General features: G+C 44.9%; 1 protein-coding gene across 1 annotated transcript in view; it reads left to right on the plus strand.

The window, feature by feature from the left end:
• The window catches only part of WDR25 (WD repeat domain 25), a 140,544-nt gene that overhangs the window by 57,279 nt on the left and 59,330 nt on the right, over positions 1 to 23,935 (plus strand). The gene's annotated exons all lie outside the window — the stretch shown is intronic.

The following is a 23,935-nucleotide window of genomic DNA, read 5'->3' on the forward strand; positions in this document are numbered from 1 at the left end:
GGTTTGAATCCCGTCCGTCTGATTCCGAGCCCACCCCTCGCTCCCCAGCCCTGCACGGGCAACCTCTTTAGGTTTGTCACATGTGGCAGCTGCATGATCTGCACACATTTAAAAAAATTTACGTGCCGCATGCTTTTCCTTTCTTTATTTCGCTTTCCCCTGAACTGACATAAAAAGGGGAGTCACACACAAGCAGATGTCAAAATGACTGCCGTGCTTTGCCTCATCAACTGGAAAAGCCACCGACTGAATTACTCGCGACACCATGTCTGTTTACGGCAGATGCAGAGCGGGCGCTCGGGCTGGGGGCCGTATGTTTTCCTGTTTTTGGCGATGGCTGAAGCCTTAATTCAAAAACAAATTAAGTCCTTCAGCTGTCACTTGATTGTTCCCTCCGATCTTTGGGGATAAATATCATCGCTCCTACCTCGTATCTCTTCTCTCTCCTTTTCCCCAAAGGTTTTCCCCCCTTAATTTTTTTCTCTTTGCCCAGAACTGAACATTTTTTTTTGACAAAAGCATGCATTATTTAGAGCCTGTCGCTTCCTGAAGTTCTTTAATTACAGAATTAAACCAAAGTAATGACAGTTTAATTTGTTCTTTCATTAATTGGGAGCGCTCCGGGCCGATGTGAAATGAATGCATTTGGAAAGCATGAGGAATGTGCGTTGAGTGATTGGAGCATGGTAATAATAATCGCTGTCGTTTAACGCCTGGCACTGGGCAAGGTGCTCTTAAAGCATATTCTCAGTTTATCCTCCTAGCCACCTTGAGGAGGGGGTCACGCTTCTCTGTCCTGCAGATTAGATCTGGAGGCCAAGAGAGGAATGACAGGGCGAAGTCCTTCCGGGTGCCCGGAGGGAGAGTCAGGCCCGCACACCAGGTCGGGCCGCCGAGCCCCTGTCCTGTCCACAGCACCACTCGGTCCTCAGGCCCGAGCAGTGGTCTCAGTTCTACAAGGAGCTGCCCACAGGAAGACAGGCACAGCCTGGTGGGGTGTGCCTGAGAAGCACGCACCCGTGCCAGGCTGAATGCTGAGGTTGAACCCGTGGAAATGAAAGGAAAGCTGGGCAGGAGGGGGCTGATGCTTCGCCGAGGCTGCTGGTGGTTTTTCTACTTTGAAAGTAGCCATGGGGATGCAGAGAGGCGCGCTTGCAAGCACGGCCCGTTCCGTTTCGTTGTGGGTCAGGAGAGCTGCCCCAGAGAACCACAGGACCTATGTCTCTCTGAAGCCTGTGGTTCAGGGTGGAACCCAGGTGTGTGGGGCTCTGTCAGGCCTGCACTCCTGGGCTCCACTCTGTCCAGGGCCCGGTCCAGGTCTGCTCCGGCTTAGGACGGGTCTCATCTCCAGCTGAGGCCAAGGCCAGGGCAGCTGCTGAAGCCAAGATGGCAGTCATCAGGGCAGCTGCCTTTCCACGGACACACGTGGCCCGGGCATCGTCCTCCTCACACTGGCCTCAGGGTCCGCCAGACCTTTGGACCCTTCTGTGCAGACTTCGGATGTCCCCGTCATGTCTGCATTGGCCCTGGGCTGGGGCTTTGGTACTGGGCTTCTGGGACCGAACTGAGGGTGGACACTTGGTACCTTCACTTGTGCAGCTGAGCCATCTGGCCCGGCCAGCATCCCGAAGGGAGGCACTCAAGAAGGACCTTACTTTGTAGGGTCTCGAGTCCTGTTTGCTCCAACAGAGGGTCATTTCGGCAGCAGGTGGTAAAAGACGGGAAAGAGAACAGACGGCTAGTGGCGCCTTCCTTTGTACCTCCTACTTTACCGTAATGCCCTCTGAGCCTCCCTGCAGCTCTGGGAAGCGGTAGGCCTGGCCCCATTTTCTAGCTGTGGACATGGCAGCTCAGAGACGTGGTCGTCTGCTCAGGCCATGTCAATAGAAGGGGCACAGCGGGGTTAGGATTCGGGGTGTCTGAAGTGCCCTGTGGAATCGGACCTTGATGTCCTTGTTGCTTTCATCCGGTGTCCCCCAGGCCGCCTGCTTGCTCTCACGGTTCCCAGCCCCCGGGACTCTCAGAGCCCCGCGCTACAGTTCCCCCGTGAACTTGGGATTTTATTATTAATGCGTTCTCTGCAGCCACGTCTAGATGAGTTTAGGGTTAGAGGATTCAGTTACACTTTATTATTGTTTGCCATTAAAAATCATGCAAATAAGACACAGAACAAAGCAACTTGTACTGTTTTGGACAGCAGACTTACATGCCTACTGCAAGAAAATGACACCGAACGCCTGCAAGGTGGTAATAAAATTGTACCTCAGAGCTTTCGCTTTGTTGGTCTTTATTCATAATTTATGCCACGACAACTTCCAAAAGAGGTTTTAGACTAGTTTATCATAAAAACTTACAGCACAGCAAGAGGATTTTAAAGCTTACTGTTGTAGAGATGAAAAGAAAGCCTGGAAGCCATGTAGCTCGGGGGAGGGGGTGGAGGCGGCAACACATGCTGTAGCCGGCTGACCTGGGCCCCGAAACTGCCGCAAGCTTCCTGGTCGCTAGAGCTGAAAGGAGGCCTGCTGGGTGGCAGGCTTCTCAGTTTTGGATTAACAGGAAGCTTTCCTCCACCTTCGTTCTCAAGCCCTTGGGTTGCCTTGTTGGGCTTCTGACTTCTCTCTGGGAAGAAGTGGGCACGGAGCCTGTCTGGGAGCATCTGGGCGGAGAAGGGCTGGTGTAGAAAGACACTCTGTTCCATCCTAACCCGAGTGTCGGAGGTGGTGCTGGGGAGCTGTTACCACGCCTTGGAGTTTAGAACCCTGGGCTTCTGACTTGGTGGTGGGGCTGCCTGGGCGATGCCAGCCTTAGGGGCAAGGACTTTAGGTCGGCCAAGGAAAAGGAGGCTCAGTCCACGGTGACCCCAAGCCTTCAGTTAACTGCTACGTCTGGTGCTTCCCCAGCACTGTGACCACCTGATGTTTCAGCCCTGGGCCCACCTTCCGGCGGGCAGGGTGGGAAGGATCGACCGAGGCCCAATCAGAGTCCAGAGCAGAAGCGGGCTGGCCTTGTGCGCCTGCTCCTGGGGTCCCCAGGGGTCTTCACAGATGATGTGGAGCCACAACAGGTGCACTGCCGACGTTGATGGTCACATCAGTAAAAATATATAAATCACAGCACACGGTACACACAGCGCAGTACTGGTAATAATTAACTCAACAAAGGACAGCTCGAAAGCTAAGCAGCAGCTGTCCTGCTTTCCCTCTTCCAAAAAAAAAAGTTGGAAGCCGCGTGCCATGTCTGAAAGCTTGTGATCAAGAGTGTAGGAGAGACAGATTGACTAATGGCCAAATGAGCCTTCTGTAATCACTACAGGTATTGCTGACCTCACCTGGCTCTTGGGGGAACTGCTGTTCTCTGATGTGTGAATCCTTGTTGCTGTCAGCACAGGTTCAGGTAAAGGGATTTCTGGCCGTTAAACTCCCAGCCAAGCAGCTTCTGTAAACTACAGGCTGTGTGACCACAAAAATCATTGACCTAAGTGCTATGGACTTATTATCCTATTATATAACTTTTCTTAATCCTTTAGAATCACTTGTTAGACTTTTATAGGTAACATAATTTTGTGCTCATTGAAGTAATGTAATTATACAGACTAATTCAAGACTATTAGAAATTTTGGGGACACCATTTATAATACCACCGAATGCATTCCAGGCACAGTTTGTTAGGGAATAATGAATATTCAACCCCCAAGAACCCCAGGCCTGGGCGTGAGCTTGGGCGCTGAGGAGGTTTGAGTTGACCGAAAGCTACTGGAAACTGGTTAGTTAGTCCTTAGCTGGCCCCTTCAGAAGCCATTAGACTTAGGGGTTGTTTCTGAGAAATGAACTTGAGACGCATAAATGTACTATGATTTTATTTTTGGGCACCAGCCTGGAGATATCACAAAGATAATTTCTGGGGAGTTAACAGCAGTGCCGGCCGCAGAGCAGGAACTTCTGCTGCCGGTGGGCATGGTGGGCATGCGAGCTTTCTGGGGGGAGATGGGACTTGTTCCTTGTCAAGTGTCAGCAGCTCTTTTACTGTCTGTGAATTGAGCAGATCAGAACCATCTCCTTGTCTTTCAGGAGGGATTTGGGGGTGATCTGGGCCGAGGGGCTCAGCCTGCTACCACCCCGGGTGCGAGTGCTCTGAGTTTGTCTACACCTAATGCAGCGCCGTGGGGCACCACTGGGCGGGTCGGGGAGGTGGCAGAAGCCGGGCCTGCAGAATGACATTTCTGTGGCCTAATGATTTTCAAAAACCATTTGTGAGATTGAGGTAATGTATTTCCCAGGCACAAGCAATTTACTCCTTCCCACCGTGCTGAACCAGGCTGTTAAATCCTCTTGCTGTGTGCATATAGCTGTCGGCACCAGGGGGAAATGGTCAAGTTCAAGGCCCCTGCCATAGCCATGCTTGGCTTTTCTGGAATTGATGAGTAACTGCTCTTTTGGAAAGGAAGTTTTTAAGAACACTGGAAAGTGTTAAGTGAGGAAAGCAGGAGGCCAAATTGTATATTCAGTGAGATCCCAGGAAAAACCAAGCCTGCAGAGAAAAACACTGGGCGGGTGCTGGCAGCAGGGTCACAGTGGCTCCTTCGCCTGAGCACAAGGATTAGATTCAGTGTCCCCTTCTGTACTTTTTCAGTCCCTTACCCACTTCCCACTGCCTAGAGTGGTAACACCTGGCACCCAGGCGAGGAGCACCCCAGCGAGAAGCACACAGATTTGGACACTGGCCATGAATCCCGGGCCCGTTACTTGCACATTGTGTAACCTTGGGCAACTCTCTTCATACCTCAGTCTCTTCACCTATCAAATGGCCCAGTTACATCTACCTCAGAGGGGTGCTGTGAAGATTCCATCACTCGGCTCAGCACCTGGCAGTGTGGGGCAGGTGGGGGTCTAAAGAAGTGATAGCCCCGGGCTTCCCTGGTGGCGCAGTGGTTAAGAATCCGCCTGCCAATGCAGGGGACATGGGTTCGAGCCCTGGTCCGGGAAGATCCCACACACCGCAGAGCAACTAAGCCCGTGCGCCACAACTACTGAGCCCACGTGCCACAACTACTGAAGCTCGCATGGCTAGAGCCCGTGCTCCACAACAAGAGAAGCCACCGCAATGAGAAGCCCGCGCACCGCAACGAAGAGTAGCCCCCGCTCGCTGCAACTAGAGAAGAGCCTGCACTCAGCATCAAAGACCCAACGCAGCCAAAAATAAAAAAGAAATAAAATAAATAAAAAAAAAGAAATGATAGCCCTTGTGGGGGTTATTATATAAGTGCATGTGTTTCTTTCATAATCTTAAAAACATTATAAATAAATAATGGGAGAAAGGAGTAATGACTGAAAATGGAAGAACAAAGCAGTCCATCCAGCTGCACAGTGCCACCGACCACTCTGTCCCGACCACAATGACCACTCTTCACTTGTCTTCAGGAAAGAGGTCAGAGGGCAACCACTGCCACATGGTGCATCCAGCCCTCCAGGAGGGAAAGCATGGAGCGTGATGGGAACATCCACTGGGATTATATCCCAGATAGTCAGGAGGGCTTCCTGGAGGAAGGAACATCTCAGCTGAGACTGGAGGGAAGAGTAGGGGCCAATGTGGTGGAGAGGGAGGAATTTGCCCTTCGGGTACAGGGAAGGGCATGTGTAAAGCCACAGGTCGCAAAGAGCAAGGTGAGTTTGGGAAGCCTAGCTAGAGGGCGATGCGCAGGTGAGGTGGTGGTGAGAGGTGAGGCTGGGCAGGTGAGTAGGTGGCTCTCAGGTCAACTGGAGGCTTTCCCACTAGACTGGGTCCATTTGCAACCCGTATGGAGTCCCTGAGCGTGGCCAGCAGAAGCCCACAGCCAGATAAGGCCTTAAGGCCAGAAGGCTCTGAGCGTACCTCCTTGCTGGGTGTCTGCATGCGTTTTAGGGTGAGGGGCCTGCGTTTTTTGTTTCGTTTTGTTTTTTAATGCATAGTGAGAAATCATAATGAGAATGACCACCCCCATCCAAACCCCCTCACGGAGGGCTGGTGAGAACCGTGGCTTTGGTGGGCAGTGTGGGCCTGACAGAGCCTGCCCTCAGGGCTGCCCTGGAAGGCCTCTTTGGGGAGCAGAGACAGCCTGGCGCTGGCCTGTGGCGGTTGACGTGGCAGCAGGACCTGAGTGGCCTCACTTTCTGAGAGTGGTCACCCTGTTGGGGGGTCCTGCCCTGGCTGGCGTCAGGTGGGGTGGGGGACTTAGCTGGGTCTCTGGAAAAGCTGTCAGGAGGTGCTCCCCGGGGACAAGGCTGTGTGTGACAGCCAGGACACCAGGGCCCCCCAGCCTGGGCCTGCACAAGGATTAAGTTGGAGGCCACTGGAAATAAGTCAGGCCGTGCTCTCAGGGGCCCCCACTCAGTGACTGCTGCACGCAGCCCCTCCCTGCCCGTGGGTGAAGCAGACACGCTGATCACGAACCGGCTCCTCCCCCAGCTCAGGTGGCGGGTGTCCCACCTCCCTGCCACTACTGTCCCTTGTCCCCGTCTGTCTTCCCTGCCACTCCTCCAGTGGTGCCCCCTCTGCCTGCAGCACCCCACCTTCTCAGCTTCTCTCCTTCCACCTCACTGCCAGTCAGATCCACCCCCAGGTCCTGGTGACACTTCTCCAAAATGACGTCCAGTGTGTCCTTAGCCCCGGCCTGCTCCCTCCCCTCTGGTCGTCCTCTTCACTGGTCTCCCCACAGGTTTCTGGCCTCCTGTGCAGACTGTTCTTTCAAAAGGAAAGCTGACTCCTGCTTTTCTCTCCTATGTTTAACCCTTCAACAGCTCCCCATCTTTTGTGGAGGGAGACACTTCCAAAGTTCTCCGATCTGTTTCGCCCGCCCCTGCTGCACTCCCATCCACATGGGGCCCCTGGCCTCTCTGCAGGCTGGCTCTCCCCGCCCTCCCACCTCCCACCTTCCTCAGCAGCCCGCCCACCTCCCCAGTCAGAATTAAGCTTCACCTGCTATTATTATCTCTTGGAGGCCAGCTCTTTTCTCTTAACACTGTCCCCAGTTGTAATACCCGTTTGTACATTTGCTTAATATCTTTTTCTTTCATTAGACTCTTGTGAGCTGTTTTGTTCCCCGGAGATTCTAGCAGTGAGCAGTGTTCTTGGCACGTAGTGGACCCTGAATAAATAAATATCTGTGGAATAAACCCAGTGAATGAATGAGAGTTGCCCAATTTTCAAAGCCTCTGTTTGCACATCTGTAAAATGGAGGTAACTTCCCTGCTGACCTCATGGGTCTATGTGAGGGTCACATGGTTCCGTAATTTGGAAAAGTACTGTGGAAAGTGATGCACAGACGTTAAAGTATGATATTACGACTCCTTCTAGCCAGGTCACACCCTCCTCTTTCCCCGGGCATTTTTTGAGAACGAGTACTTCTTAGCATAAAAGAGTAGGGAGCAGTACGAAGCCCCTTTTGGTGATCTGGCTTTAGGGTAGGCGCGCCACGGAGGAGAGAGGCCTGCGGCTCAAGGGCAGATGTGACATTCAGCCTGGAAAAGTCCCTAACTGCCCTTCCTGTTCCCCCTGAGGTGGGCTGGTCTGGAAGAGCACCTGGCAGTGTTTAAGTGAGCTCCAGCACTGAGACCTAGAGCATTCTACCTATGTTGATGGGCTGCGGTAGTGCTTAGAAACTGTGGAGAAGGGGGGAAATTTGAGGAGACGAGATGGGCTTTCCAAGAGAGAGAAAAGGTGGTGTTAGAAGCTAACTATCAATAAAACTAACATTGACCTCTGGAAAAATTCTACAGTGGATTTGTGTTAGAACTCTTGGTTCCAAGTGATAGAACACTCAATTCCTAGTAGCTTAAAGCAAAGAAGTGAATCTGTTGGTTCAAGGGTGACAATGCTGAGGGCTGTTTAGCTTCAGGCGTGGCTGCACTCAGGGGTCAGATGTCCTCATGTCTTTGTCTCACCTTCTCTGTCTCTAGGTGTGCCCTGGTCCCAGGGACACACCACCCCTGTGGTGGCTCCCTTTCAGCCTCAGGGCTACTGCTTCGCAGCCCCAATAGAGAGGAAATGCCTCTTCCCCTCTACTGCCTGCTGCAGCCCTGGGCTTGTACCCCAGTGCCTCGGGTTGTCCAGGACTGGGTTACGTGTCCTTTGTAGAAGCTTTGAGCCAGTGCCTCATGCAACACACTAGCCGAGTGGGGCATGCGTGGTTCTCCAAGGAAGGTGGGCGCATGGACACCAGGCAAGCAGTAGAATCCATGGCACTGCAGGACTAAAAGACAGGTGTGCTGCTGGGAGCCAGCATTCAGTCACCAAAACCATTCATTCTTTTTTGAGTTCTTAGACTCATAGGATCTGTGTATATTGAGGCCGGAGACCAAGTGTATCTTAATTTGCAAAGGCACCTGACACTCATGGGGCCCAGGTCTTTAGAATCTTGACGATTCTATCTCATCCTTATTTTGCAGAAGAGCTGGAACCCCAGGTCCTCCTGGTGCCAGAGAATCTCAGGCTGTTCTTGCGAACATGGCAAGGGGGTGGTGGTGGTGTCCACCATGCGATAGTGTCCAACTAGATGGCCGTGGCTTGTTCAAAAATAGCACCTAACCTAAAGAATTAACGATTTACTTCTAGGGTGGTAGAGGTTTCTCATGACCAAAGGGCACGATACTTAGCATTCTTCTGTTCCACAGCTTAATAATAAACAAATTGGGTAGCATTTCAGAAGGGAGGTCTGCTTGTCCAAGCTATAGAGGACTCAAAACTAGGATAGCCATCCTTTGGTTCCTCTGTCCATTTGTCCATACATCCGTTCATCTGTCCATTTGTCTATTCATCCGTCCCTAAAGGGCTGTCAGTGGGAAGAGGGCTCGGTCTGACTTTGTGTTGTATTAGTCCAGAGCCGTGTATGGGACCGCAGAGCACACTGCAGGTGGGAGGTGGGTGAGCGTTGATGGTTGAGCCTGAAGGCTTTCCAGCCAGTCTGCCCCCGTCTGATTCTCTGCTCCACCTCTCACCATGTGACCTGGGGCAGATAACCTCTCTGTGCTTCAGTTATCTCAACTGTCAAATGATGTTTATAATAATACCCACCTCCTACTGTGCGGTAAAGATTGAGTTAATTCTTGTGAAGTGCTTAAAACACGGCTTCTGTGTAGTACGGTTGAGTGCGTGATTACTGTTACCTGGAGGTATGAGGTGAGGTGGTATTTTGTCTCAGAATAATGTCCAAGGTTGCAGTGCTCTCAGAAGGGGCTCCAGCTCCTCCTGGAGTCGGGCAATCCCCACCGCTGGACAGGCTGCACCACCTGCTGGGGGCCCTGCAGGCCGCCGAGGGCTCCTCCCCACTCCACAAGGAGGGTGGAGTGATGACCTCTAGAGCCCCCGCCTCCACTCTCCACACATTCTTCAGCAACCTCTGCAGACATCTTGCTCTTAATCCTTTTTACGCAAAGAAAACTCTTTTTTGCTCCTTTACATCTTCTACTGGCATTTAAAACTCCTTCCCTTTGTTCTGACCTTATTGAACGAGAGAATAATTTCTTGGAATTCTCTGTCTAATGAAAATGCTCATGTACTTACAGATTCTGATCAAGTTTCTCCTCAACCTTTACTTTGAGGGAACTTGCATCATTTGGTATAGAAAACATTTTTTTTTTTTTTTTTTTTTTGCGGTACACGGGCCTCTCACTGCTGTGGCCTCTCCCGTTGCAGAGCACAGGCTCTGGACGCTAGACTCAGCGGCCATGGCTCACGGGCCCAGCTGCTCCGCGGCATGTGGGATCTTCCCAGACCGGGGCACGAACCCGTGTCCCCCGCATCGGCAGGCGGACTCTCAACCACTGTGCCACCAGGGAAGCCCCTGGAATGGCATCTTTAAAGTGCTGATAGAGAAATAAAAATTCTCAACTCATGATTCTGTATCCTTTAAGAATGAAGGTGAAATAAAGACATTTTCAGATGAATGAGAAGTAAGTGAGAATTCATTGGAAGCAGATGTGCACTACAGAAACGTTAAAGGAAGTTCTTTAGGATGGAGGAATATGATACCAGATAGGAACTCATATCTTTAGGAAGGATTGAAGTGGCTGTCAATGGCAAATATGTGGGAAGATATAAAAGACTATTTTTTCCTCTTAAATTAAAAGAATACATATGACTATTTAAAGCAAACGTTTTCACATTGCATTGTGGGGTTTATAACATATATGGGTGAAATACATATGACAACTATAGTGTAAAGAATGGGGGTTGGAGAAGACATTTATGGTTGCAAGCTTCTTATATTTTATGTAAACTGGTACAATTTACTATAAGAAGACTTTAAAATATTAAGCATGACATATATACAATGGAATGTTACTCAGCCGTAGAAAGAATGAAATTGAGTTATTTGTAGTGAGGTGGATGGACCTAGAGTCTATCATACAGAGTGAAGTAAGTCAGAAAGAGAAAAACAAATACTGTATGCTAACGCACATATATGAAATTTAAAAAAATGGTACTGAAGAGCCTAGTCACAGGGTAGGAATAAAGACTCAGACGTAGAGAATGGACTTGAGGACACGGGGGGCACAGGAAGCTGGGATGAAGTGAGAGAGTAGCATTGACATATATACACTACCAAATGTAAAATAGGTAGTGGGAAGCAGCTGCATAGCACAGGGAGGTCAGCTCGGTGCTTTGCAATGACCTAGAGTGGTGGGATAGGGAGGGTGGGAGGGAGGCTCAAGAGGGAGGGGATATGGGGATATATGTATACATATAGCTGATTCACTTTGTTATACAGCAGAAACTAACACAACATTGTAAAGCAATTATACTCCAATAAAGATGAAAAAAATAAAATATTAAGCATGTATATTATAATCCCTAGAGCAACCACTTTAAAAAGGTTAAGAGGCATAGCTAAGAAGCAAATAGATAAAATGGAATTCTAAAAATAGGTATTTCAAAAGAAGGCAGTAAAGGGGGAAAGGAGGAATAAAACAGAGGTAAAACAGAAAACTAATAGCAAAATGGTAGATGTAAATCTGCTCACATCAACAATTACATTAAATGTACATGGACTAAACACTACAATCAAAAGAGATTGTCAGGGCTTCCCTGGTGGCGCAGTGGTTGAGAGTCCGCCTGCCGATGCAGGGGACACGGGTTCGTGCCCCGGTCCGGGAAGATCCCACATGCCGCGGAGCGGCTGGGCCCGTGAGCCATGGCCGTTAAGCCTGCGCGTCCGGAGCCTGTGCTCTGCAACGGGAGAGGCCACAAAAAAAAAAAAAAAAAGAGATTGTCAGAATGGATACAAAAGCAAGACTAAATTATATGCTGTTGACAAGAGGTTCACTTCAAGTAAAAAAGAAACAAGCTAAAAGTAAATAGGTGGAATAAAGGGATATCATCCAAATAGTAAGCATAAGAAGACTGGAAGTATTATAATACTAACCAATAAAATAGACTTCAAGACAAAGGGTATTACCAGAGATAAGAGGGACTTTTCATAGTGATAAAATGATTAATTCATCAGGAAGACGTAACAATCTGTGTACCTAAAAACAGAGCTTCAAAATACATGAAAAAGTTTTCATAGAATTAAAGGAAGAATAAACAAATCCATAGTCATAATTGGAGATATTAACACTCTTCTCTAAGTAGTTGATAGAACAACTAGACACATCAATAAAGATGGAAGATCTGCATAACATTATCAACTACCTTAACTAAACTGACATTTATGGAACACTATACATAACAATGCTGGGTGCAGATGCTTTTCAAATTCAAATAGTACTTCTCTAAGGTAGGCCATGTGCTAGGACATAAAGCAAATATCAATACATTTAAAAAAGCTTAGAGACTTCCCTGGTGGTCCAGTGGGTAAGAATCCATGCTCCAAATGCAGGGGACCCGGGTTCAATCCCTGGTCGGGGAACTAGATCCCACATGCATGCTGCAACTAAAACATGCTGCAGTGAAAATCCTGTGTGCCACAACTAAGATCCGGCACAGCCTAAATAAATGTAAATAAATGAATATTAAAAGAGGGTTTAAACAATAGAAAGCCAAGTCTTTGATCACAGTGGAATTAAATTAATAATAAATAATAATAAGATACTGAAAAGTAAGAAAAACTCCATAAACATTTGACGGTTAAATCACATACTTCTAAATAACTTATGGGGATTTATGCTTTCGGCTAAGATGGAGTAATAGGGACCAGATTTATGCTTCAATCTTAAATAATTAAAAGAAACAGGTAAAATATAAGGAACAGTGGTTTTCAGGCACTGAACACCAGGTAGTGTAGACAGTGATCCCTGAGAGAGGGGAAACAAAATGGGATGAGCCCTGAGATTGTTGCAGCTTACAGCCCGATGAGAGTTTCTGGACTATAGCACAGGGAGAAGAAACCCAGATGGGTCCCAGTGATCTTCCTGAGTTGAGGAGACAGAGCTGGAATCCAGGAAGGGCAAGGCAGCTAGAGTTCTCAGAGTTCTCTCTAGAGTTCTGGTTCTCAGAATAGAGAACCAGAGACTAGAGAGCTGCCCAGAGAGAGAGAGAGCTCCAGAGCCTACAGGAGGTTCCCTCAAAGTCTTCAGTGAAATACTGATCAGCACACGTGTAGGAGGAAACTCCCCAAGGTGGGGAAAGAGCCACTTGAAAGGAACAGGATGAACAATCCCCAGAGCTCACAGGACCAAGAATACGTCATATTCCCATAAGCCAGAGTGGGAAATCCTTGTAATTCACAAGGGTATTGCCTCAGGAATGGAGTAAAACAACCCTAGATAAATGCTGCTCTTTTTCCTCCTATCAAAGCTTAGAGACTATCCTGGCGAGAAGTGAACTGTTTCCAAGTAATTTAATTGTGTCCCAGAACAAACCTCAAGACTATTATAGGAATACAAAAATAAAAAAAAAATCCACTAAAGTAAAATTCACTGTGTCTTGCTTCCAAACAAAGATTACAAAGGCATGTGAAAGAAGAAGAAAAATCTGAACCATGATGAGAAGAAAAATCAATAAATAGAAACATACCTAGAAATGGCAAGATGATACAATTAGAAAATAACGTTATACCAGCTGTTATAAATATGCCTTATCTATACAAAGAGGTGGAGAAAAGTATGAACAGAATAAGGAGAGACATGGAAGACAGAAGAAAGGTCCAAATCGAACTCTAGAGGTGAAAAAAAAATGTTTTGGATGAAAACTACACTAGATGGAATTAATTGCAGATCATAAACTGTAAAAGAAAAGGTTAGCAAATTTGAAGACATAGTTATAGAAACTATCTAAAATGCAGCACAGAGAGTAAAAAGCTTGGGGAAAAAAATAAACAGAGCACCAGTGAACTGTGAGATAACTTCAAGCTTACCCAATATACATGAAAGTATATGTATACATGGAGTATACATGTATACATATACTTGGAGTATACATGGAGTCTTCAGAGGAAGAGAGAACAGAAAAAATTATTTAAAGAAATAAAGGCTGAGGGCTTCCCTGGTGGCGCAGTGGTTAAGAATCCACCTGCCAATGCAGGGGACACAGGTTCAAGCCCTGTTCCGGGAAGATCCCACATGCCATGGAGCAACTTAGCCTGTGCACCACAACTACTGAGCCTGCGCTCTAGAGCCCACAAGCCACAACTACTGAGCCCGCACGCCTAGAGTCCGTGCTCCACAACAAAAGAAGCCACTGCAATGAGAAGCCCACATACCGCAACAAAGAGTAGCCTCTGCTCACAGCAACTAGAGAAAGCCTGCATGGAGCAACGAAGACCCATCACAGACAAAAATTAAAAATAAATAAATAAATAGAAAGAAAAAATTTTAAATAAAAGAAAGAATGGCTGAAAGTTTTCCAAATTTGATGAAAATTAGAAACCCATATATCCAAGAACCTCAATGAACCCCAAGCACAAGAAATATGAGGAAAAAGTTTACCAAGGTACATCATAATGGAATTTCTTATAATCAATGATAAAGATAAAAATCTTAAATGCAGCCAGAGAGGGAGAAAAAGACAAGTTACATACAGAGGAACAAAGATAAGAATGGCAACAGACTTCTTATTGGAAATGATGCCAGTGGAATAGCATACTTAAAGTACCAAGAGAAAACAAACAGACCACTGTTAACCCAAAATTCAAAACCCAGCAAAACATCTTTTTAAAACAAAGGCAAAATACTGTTTCAGACATTTAAAAGTTGAAGCAATTCATTTCCAGCAGACCTGCACTAAAGGAAATGTTAAAGTTCTTGAAACAGAAAGAAGGTGATGCCAGATAGAAATTACATCTTCACAGAGGAATGATGAGCACCAGAAATGGTGAATATGTGGGTAAATGTAAATATTTTTCTTTTTATTAAAAAATCACTTTAAATGATGATTTATGTTTAAAGTAAAAATAATAACAATGTTTTGTGGAGTTTATAACATATGTAGGTATAAAATATATGATAACATGCATAAAAGCTGAGATAGGAGGAATGGTGTATATTGTTATTATGATTGTTATGATTCTTAAGGCAAGTGCTAATATTACTTGAAGGTAGACTGTGATAAATTACAAATGTATGCTGTAAGTCTTAAAGCAAATAGTAATAAAACAAAACCAAGATTTATGGTTAGTAATCTAACAATGGAGATAAAATGAAGTAACAAAAGATACTCTTAACAAAAGATAAAATGAAGTAACAAAAGATACTCAATCCAAAAGAAGGCCAAAAAAAAATTAGGAAAGAGGGAACAATCGAGATAAATGGAAAACAAATAGCAAATTTAAGCCCAAACCATATCAGTAGTGGATAAAATGGCCTAAATACCCATTTAAAAGACAAAGTTTGGGGACTTCCCTGGTGGTGCAGTGGTTAAGAATCCACCTGCCAATGCAGGGGACATGGGTTTGATCGCTGGTCTGGGAAGCCTGTGCCACAACTACTGAACCTGCTCTCTAAAGCCCGCGAGCCACAACTACTGAAGCCTGCACGCCACAACTACTGAAGCCCATGTGCCTAGAGCCCATGCTCCGCAACAAGAGAAGCAACCGCAATGAGAAGCCTGTGCACTGCAACGAAGAGTAGCCCCTCCTCGCCACAACTAGAGAAAAGCCTGTGTGCAGCAACGAAGACCCAACACAGCCAAAATAAATAAATTTAAAAAAAAAAAGACAAAGTTTGTTAGGTTGGATAAAAAGGCAAGACCCAATTATACAATACCTGCAAGAAACCTTAAATGAAAAGACACCAAAGGTTAAATGTAAAAGGATGGAAGAAGATATACCATACTAATAGTAATTAAAAAAAAGAGTGGCCATATTAATATTAGACAAAGTAGATTTCAGAGCAAAGAATATTAGCAGGGATAAAGAGAGACATCTTATAATGAGAAAGGGGTCAATTCATCAAAGGACATAACACTAGATACTTAACTTTGGGCACATAAACATTAAGGGCATAAATATGTATACATCTAATAAGAGAGCTTTAAAACACATGAGGCAAAGCTGATAGAACTGCATGGAGAAATAATCATATATACAATTATAGTTGGAGCTTTCAACACCATTTTTTCGATAATCAATAGATCAAGTAGACAGAAAATCAGTAAAGGTGTAGAAGACTTGAACAACACTATCACCAACTTAGCCTAATTGGCATTGATAGAACAATCCATGTAACAACAGCAGAACACACATTCTTTTCAAGTGTACATGGAATGTTTACCAAGATAGACCATATTCTAGGCCATAAAACAAGGCTCAGTAAATTTAAAAGGATTGAAATTATTCAAAGTATATTCTCTAATGGTGATAAGATTAAATTAAAAATCAATGACAGATATCCCAAATATTTGGAAACTAGACAGCACACTTGTAATTAACCTCTGGGTTCAGGGAGAAACTGATAGGGATATTAGAAAGTATTTTGAACCAAATGCAAATGAAAACACAACATATAAAATTTTGTGGAATGTAGCTAGAGTAGTTCTCAGATGGTAATTTATAGCATTAATGCCTATATTAAAGAAGAAAATTTCAAATCAATGATCTTAGCTTCCACTTTACATACAAAAGAAAGAAAAGCAAATACAACCCAAAGTAAGCAAAAGAGAGGAAATAAAGAAAAAGCAGAAATAATTGAAAGAGAAAACAGATAAACAGTAGAGAAAAGTCAGTGGTGCCAAAAGCTGGTTCTTTGAGATCAGTGAAAGTGATAAACCTTTAGCCACTCATCAGGAATAAAGACAAAACATACAAGTTACCAATATTAGGAATAAGAGAAGTGACTTAATTACAAATTCTAAAGATATTAAGAGAGTACTAAGGTAATATTATGATCAACTTTCTGTCAATGAATTCTACAACTTAGATGACCTGGATAAATCCCTTGAGAGACTCAAGCAATAAAAGCTCACTGACAAAATTAGATAACTCCAAAGCCTTTTCTCTATTAAAGAAATTGAATTCATAGTTAAAAGCCTTCCCATAAAGAAAACTCCATGCCCCAAAACTTCACTAGTGAATTTTACCGAACATTTAAGTAAGAAATAGGACCAATTTGTTATGAGTTGAATTGTGTCTCTCTCAAAATTTGTATTTCTAAGTCCTAACCCCCAGTGCCTCAGAATATGTCTTTATTTGGAGATGGGATTTTTTTTTTTTTTTTTTTTTTTTTTGCGGTACGCGGGCCTCTCACCTCTGCGGCCTCTCCCGCTGCGGAGCACAGGCTCCAGATGCACAGGCTCAGCGGCCATGGCTCACAGGCCCAGCTGCTCTGCGGCATGTGGGATCTTCCCGGACCGGGGCACGAACCCATGTCCCCTGCATTGGCAGGTGGACTCTCAACCACTGTGCCACTAGGGAAGCCCTGGAGATGGGATCTTTATAGAGATATTCAAGTTAAAATGAAGTCTTTAGGCTGGACCCTAATCCAGTATGACTTTCATTTTCTTTTCTTTTTTTAAAATTTATTTATTTATTTTTGGCTGCATTGGGTCTTCGTTGCTGTGTGTGGGTTTTCTCTAGTTGTGGTGAGCAGGTGAGCAGAAGACTGCTCACCACTCTTCGTTGTGGTGAGCAGGCTTCTCATTGCAGTGGCTTCTCCTCTTGCAGAGCACAAGCTCCAGGTATGCGGGCTTCAGTAGTTGTGGCTCTTGGGCTCTATAATGCATGCTCAGCAGTTGTGACGCATGGGCTTAGCTGCTCTCTGGCATGCGGGATCTTCCCAGACCAGGGCTTGAACCCGTGTCCCCTGCATTGACAGGTGGATTCGTAACCACTGCACCACCAGGGAAGTCCCTATGTTTTCATAAAAAGGGGATATATGAAGACAGACAGGCATAGAAGGAGAACACCATGTGAGCGTGAAGACAGCCATCTACAAGTCAAGAAGAGAGGTCTGGAACAGATCCTTCCCTCACAGCCCTCAGAAGGAACCAATCCTGCCTTGATTTCTGACTTTTGACTTCCAGAACCACGAGACAATACATATCTATTGTTTAAACCAGCCAGTTTGTGGTATTTTGTTATGGCAGCCCTAGAAAATTAATACACAATTCTTTTCAAACTCCTCCAGAAAATCAAAGAGGAGGAAGCACTTCCCAACTTGTTCTGTGAGGCCACCATTACTGTGGTACCAAACCAAGAGAAGAAATAAGATTTAGCAAATCAATCCAACATTTATTTATTTATTTATTTATTTATTTATTTATTTATTTATTTATATGTCATGACTAAGTAGGATCTGTCCCAGGAATTCAAGTTTAGCTTAATATTTGAGAATCAATTAATATAATACAACCTATTGATGAACTATAAAAGAAGAACCATATGATGATCATCTCAAGAGATATAGAAAGAGCTTTTGACAATATCCAGCTTTCATTCCTGATAAAAAGTTTCAGCAAACTGGAAATAGTAGATAATTTTCTCAAACTGTTAAGGAGCATTTATGAAAACATAACCTCTAGCATCTTACTTAACTGTGTAAAAGACTGACTGCTTTCCCCATGAGGTCAGGAACAAGGCAGGGGTGTTCACTCACACCGTGTCTATTCAGCATTGTTCTGGGGATTATAGCCTGTGCAATAAGGCAAGAAAAAGAAATAAAAGGTATCTGGATTGGAAAGGAGGAAGTGAACTTCTTTTTGTTCACATATGTGATTGTCTATGTAGAAAACTCTTCTGAATCTACAAAAAAAAACCCTTTAGAACTAATAGTTTAGCAAGTTTGCCGAATTCAAGGTCAATATAGAAAATTAATTGTATTTCTACATTAGAAAAGAACCTGAAATTTAAAAATTTTAAATACTATTTACAATGTCATCACAACATGAAAAAAATAGGGATACATTTGACAAAAGTTGTGCAAGATTTTCTATCAAAAAACTATAAACCATTGCTTAGAGAAATTAAAGACCTAAATATTGATAAAAAGAGAGATATATCCTGTTCATGCATCAGAAGACTCAATATTGTTAGGACATCTCCCCAAATTGGTCTGTGGATTCAACGCAATTCCAGCCCTTGAATACACACACGCCCTGAAGGATTCCCAAAACTTTTGCAGGTAAATGGCCTGATGAAGGCTTGGGCACTGGCTGCACAGGCTTGTGCTAAGCTGTGCAAGCCTGACAGCAGTCTCTAGAATGATATCCTGGGACAGCAGAGACTGTCGAGGATAAACAGGAGTCCATGAGCTGGGACTGAACTAGGCGGGTCCGTGAGGCAGGAGCTGGCAGGACAGGGCCAAACGGGAGGCAAAGATTCACCCAGAAGTCTGACAGCTATTATCTCCAGGTAGTGGGATGATAGCTGCCTCTTATTTTCTTCTTTGTGTTTTTCTGTTTTTGTTTGTTTGTTTGTTTGTTTTGAAAAATTTTTTGCAGAACACTTATTTACAATGTAATCAGAGAAACAGCCATCCTGTTGTTGATTCCTATGGGGTTTTACTTTTTGCACTTTTGTATAATTTGAGTATTTTTTACAGAGATTGTATTTGTTTTATAATATTGGGTTGGCCAAAAAGTGCCTTCGGTTTTTAAGGAAAAATAAAAGACACATTTTTCATTTTCACCAAGAACTTTATTGAGCAACATATTCACCCTTTTGTTCCACTACCTTCTGCCATTTTTTAGGCAACTTCATAATTCCATCTTCCCAAAACTTTTTATCTTTTTGAGCAAGGAACTGTTCCAGGTGCCTTTTACAGTCTTCTAGGGAATTGACATTTTTTCCCTTAAGAGAATTTTGTAAAAACCGAAATAAATGGAAATCCAAAGGTGCAACGTCTGGTGAGTACGGCGGATGAATCAGAGCTTCCCAGCCAAGCTGTGACAGTTTTTGCCTGGTCAGCAAAAAACATGTGGTCTTGCGTTATCCTGATGGAAGATTATGTGTTTTCTGTTGACTAATTCTGGATGCTTTTCGTCAAGTGCTGCTTTCAGTTGGTCTAACTGGGAGCAACACTTGTTGGAATTAATCGTTTGGTTTTCTGGAAGGAGCTCGTAATAGAGGGCTCCCTTCTAACCCCACCATATACACAACATCGCCTTCTTTGGATGAAGACTGGCCTTTGGTGTGGTTGGTGGTGGTTCATTTCACTTGCCCCACGATCTCTTCTGTTCCACATCATTGTACAGTATCCACTTTTCATCGCCCATCACAATTTGTTTTAAAAACGGAACATTTTCGTTATGTTTAAGTAGAGAATCACATGTGGAAATGCAGTCAAGAAGGTTTTTTTCACTTAACTTATGTGGAACCCAAACATTAAAGTGATGAACATAACCAAGCTGTTGCGAATGATTGTCAACGCATGAGTTGCATACTTTGAGTATGTCAGCTATCTCCTGAGTGGTTCTCAATTAATGTCTCGATTTGATTGGTATCAACTTCAACTGGTCTACCTGACCATGGAGCATCGTCCAGCGAGAAATCTCCAGCGTGAAACTTTGCAAACCACTTTTGACATGTTCAATCAGTCAGAGCATCATCTCCATACACCGCACAAATCTTTTTTAGTGTTTCAGTTGCATTTTTACCTTTCTTAAAATAATAAAGCATAGTATGCCGAAAATGTTGCTTTCTTTCTTCCCTCTTCAGTATTAAAATGGCAACACAAAAATTCACCAATTTTGATGTATTTATTTATTTATTTGTTTTTATTGGGGTATAGCTGTTTTACAATGTTGTGTTAGTTTCTACTGTACAGCGAAGTGAAGTAGAGTTCCCTGTGCTATACAGCAGGTTCTCATCAGTTATCTGTTGTATACATATTAGTGTATATATGTCAATCCCAATCTCCCAGTTCATCCCACCCCCCCTTTCCCTCCTTGGTGTCCATACATTTGTTCTCTATGTCTGTGTCTCTGTCTCTGCCTTGCAAACCGGTTCATCTGTACCGTTTTTCTAGATTCCACATATATGTGTTAATATACGATATTTGTTTTTCTGTTTCTGACTTACTTCACTCTGTATGACAGTCTCTAGGTCCATCCACATCTCTATAAATGACCCAATTTCATTCCTTTTTATGGCTGAATAATATTCCATTGTACCACATCTTCTTTATCCATTCATCTGTCAATGGGCATTTAGGTTGCTTCCATGACCTGGCTATTGTAAATAGTGCTGCAGTGGACATTGGAGTGCATGTGTCGATAAGTCTTTTTTATAAATGCATGCTGATATGACAGCTGTCACATACAATCTAACAAAATCGTTTTGAATAAAGTTAAAAACAACTAAGTGCTACCACAGCCATCTTATGGAAAAAACTGAACAAACCTTTTGGCCAACCCAATAAAAAACAAAAGTCAGGCAGGTAGGCAGAGAGAAGGTGACCCGTGGCTAAAGCTATAGGTCTTGAGAGACTGTTAGGAACTCCTGGTGGGGCCATGTCTCAGTAAGCAGAACACGGAAACTGCAGTGAACGTGCACCTGCACCACATTTCACTTGTCATGTTCTTTCTAAACCTGACTTTTGTTGGACACGTAGAATGTCTCCAGTTAATACAGCAAGTCATCTTAGCACATGTGACAGAAGACTTAACTCCTTAATTCCATGAAGGCAGATTGGGCTCTCTAATTACTTAATTGAAAAAAGGTACACACTTCAGGCTGCGCGGTGTTTGGGAATTAATCTTTAAAACCTGACAGCAAACATTAAATTCAATTAGGGAGAGCGATTAGCAAAGATTCTTCTCTCCCTCACCCTGGGTACTTTGAGAAGTGGCTGACTGGGGTGCATTGATTCTGATGCTATCGTTGTGTATATAGCAACCAGGAGGGCCAAGTACGCATTTTGCATTTCAGAGGGGAGTTACTGGATAATTTACGGATTGATGGATGTCCTTAAGCATGTCTCCGCGGCTGATTTAGGAGGCCGTGGCCAGGAACTCAGACCTCTCTGGTTGCTGCTTTCGGCCTTGGTGCCACCGGGTTTAAGGTCTCTTTTTCCCTCCGTCTTTGATTAGGGTTATGAGCCACCCCCTCCTCGTCCCCCACCACCTCCTTCTCCTCCTTTCCCAACACCTAGCTGATAGCAGGTACCCAGGAAGTGTTTGCTGAATGAATGATTAAATGAATGACTTTAATAGATGGGGACATTTGGGCATATTTGCTTTGGAGCACATTCATTTTCTCACGCTCTTTTTTTTTTTTTTTTTTTTTTTCTGTACGCGGGCCTCTCACTGCTGTGGCCTCTCCTGTTGCGGAGCACAGGCTCCGGACGCGCAGGCTCAGCGGCCATGGCTCACGGGCCCAGCCGCTCCGCGGCACGTGGGATCTTCCCGGACCGGGGCACGAACCCGCGTCCCCTGCATCGGCAGGCGGACTCCCAACCACTGCGCCACCAGGGAAGCCCTCTCACGCTCTCTTTGCCTCTCTTTAGGGGAAATACAGTGTGCTGTTCACAGCTCCCATCCCCCAACCCTGCCCCTCTCCCTCTCCCCTCTCCAAGCATATTTTTTATAGTCTGACTACAAGTACACAAAGAAACATGATAGAGTTTTGCTTCATGTGTGTTTTTAAAATTGTGGTGAAATACACATAAGGGTTACCAGCGTAGCCATTTTTAAGTGTAGGTTCAGCGGCATTAAGTACATTCATTCACATTGTTGTGCAGCCGTCATCACCATCCATCTGCAGAACTCTTCATCTTGCAAAACTGAAACTCTGTCCCCATTAAAGTCTCCATTTCCCCCTCCCCGCAGCCCCTGGTAACCACCGTTCTACTTTCTACGTCTATGATTTTGACTACTCCAGGGACCCCACATATGTGGAATTATACTTTCTGTCTTTTTGTGAGTGGCTTATTTCACTTAGCGTGTTGTCTTCAAGGTTTATCCATGTGGTGGGTTGTGTCAGAATTTCCTTTCTTCTTAAGACAGTAATATTCCATTGTGTGTATATATATATATATATATACACATATATATATATGTATATATATATCACATTTTGTTTATCCATCAGTGGACACTTGGGTTGCTTCCACATTTTCACTGTTGTGACTAATGCAGCTGTAAACATTGGGATACAGATATCTCTTTGAGATCCTGGTTTTAATTTTTTGAGCGCATACAGACAAGTGGAATTGCTGGATCATACTGTAAGTCTATGCTTAATGTTTTGAAGTTCTGCTCTGCTGTTTTCTCTAGTGGCTGGACCATTTTGCCTTCCCACTAACAATGTACAAAGGTTCTGATTTCTCCACCTCCTTGCCAACACATATCTTCTTTTTTTTTTTTTTTTTGATAGAAGCCATTCTGCTGGGTGTGAGGTGGTGTTCCATGTGTTTTTAAAACTTAGATGGCATCGTACTGCATATATGCAGTTGCCTTATGTATTCAATATTATCTTTTCACTGTTTAGCCAAGTTAACCCTGTAGATCTAGCTCACTCATTTTACTTTATTTTTTCCTTTCAAGTCATACTTGCACATCATTTTGAGAAAACAGCAGTTCCCTGTGCTCTGCGTTTCTGCCATGAATTCTCACTTCACTTTGAAGTCTTCTGGCTCTTTCCTCTGTTATCTCTGTTCGTATTTCTAAATGTAAATGTTGCTACTTTTTGCTTTTCAGTCTGAAACCCCAGCTGTTGACCCCTAATTAGGAAGAAAGGAACTGAGCTGTCTTACCATTCTTTCAAGGCTACCCTTGACCTCTTGTTTTCTTAATCTTAGACGTTTCCGTATGCCCGGGAAATACGCGTTCAGAGCTCTCATCCTATGCATTTTGAGAACCTTCAGGATGTGGCGGGGTGAACTTTCTCATCTTGAAAGGGGAGCTTATCTCTCACATCCAGTTTGTGGATCTGTGTGGGCACGCTTTGGGTTTACTCTTATCAAGGAAATAAGAGAGGGTCAGGGAATCCTGCTGTTAAGAACCGCATGCACTACCTGCCTCAAGGAGCACAGCCTCCGGCGCCGTGGCTCCTGCTGTGCTCCAGCTGCGGTGCGGTGTGCCCAGCCCTCGCTCATTCCTCACTACTGCCCTTGGGACGGGGCTCTTCTTATGCCCACTATATGGACGAGGAGACTGAGGCCTGAAGAGGCCAAGCTTCAGCCAAGTCACAAGGCTGGAAGCATCACACAGGAGGCCCTGTGGGTGCCTTCCTGCTTCTGTGTTCAGTCCTCTGACCCACCTTGGATGGCAGGTGAGAGCATTCCTTTCTTCCAGCAGTGACACCAAGGGAGGACAGTAGCACTGCTGAGCATCTCCGCGTGCCAGGCCCTGGGCCAGCCTGGTTGGGCTCCTCGCCTGCCGGCCTTTCCCTGGGGTGTGTGGTGGTCGGCAGAGTTTCCTGGGAGAGCCGGTGGGAAGCCGAACGCAGCCCTTTCATGCACAAGTGGTCCTGGCCCTTGGAATGTACAGTTCTATACTTGAGGGCCTAAAAACACATTTCAGAGGTCGTTAAGTGTACATAGGGCTTTCTGCCACAAGCCTCGCTCCCCAGAGAAAGCAGAGGGGAGTGAGG

This window comes from Globicephala melas, chromosome 2, assembly GCF_963455315.2.
Source record: "Globicephala melas chromosome 2, mGloMel1.2, whole genome shotgun sequence".
NCBI lineage: Eukaryota > Metazoa > Chordata > Mammalia > Artiodactyla > Delphinidae > Globicephala > Globicephala melas.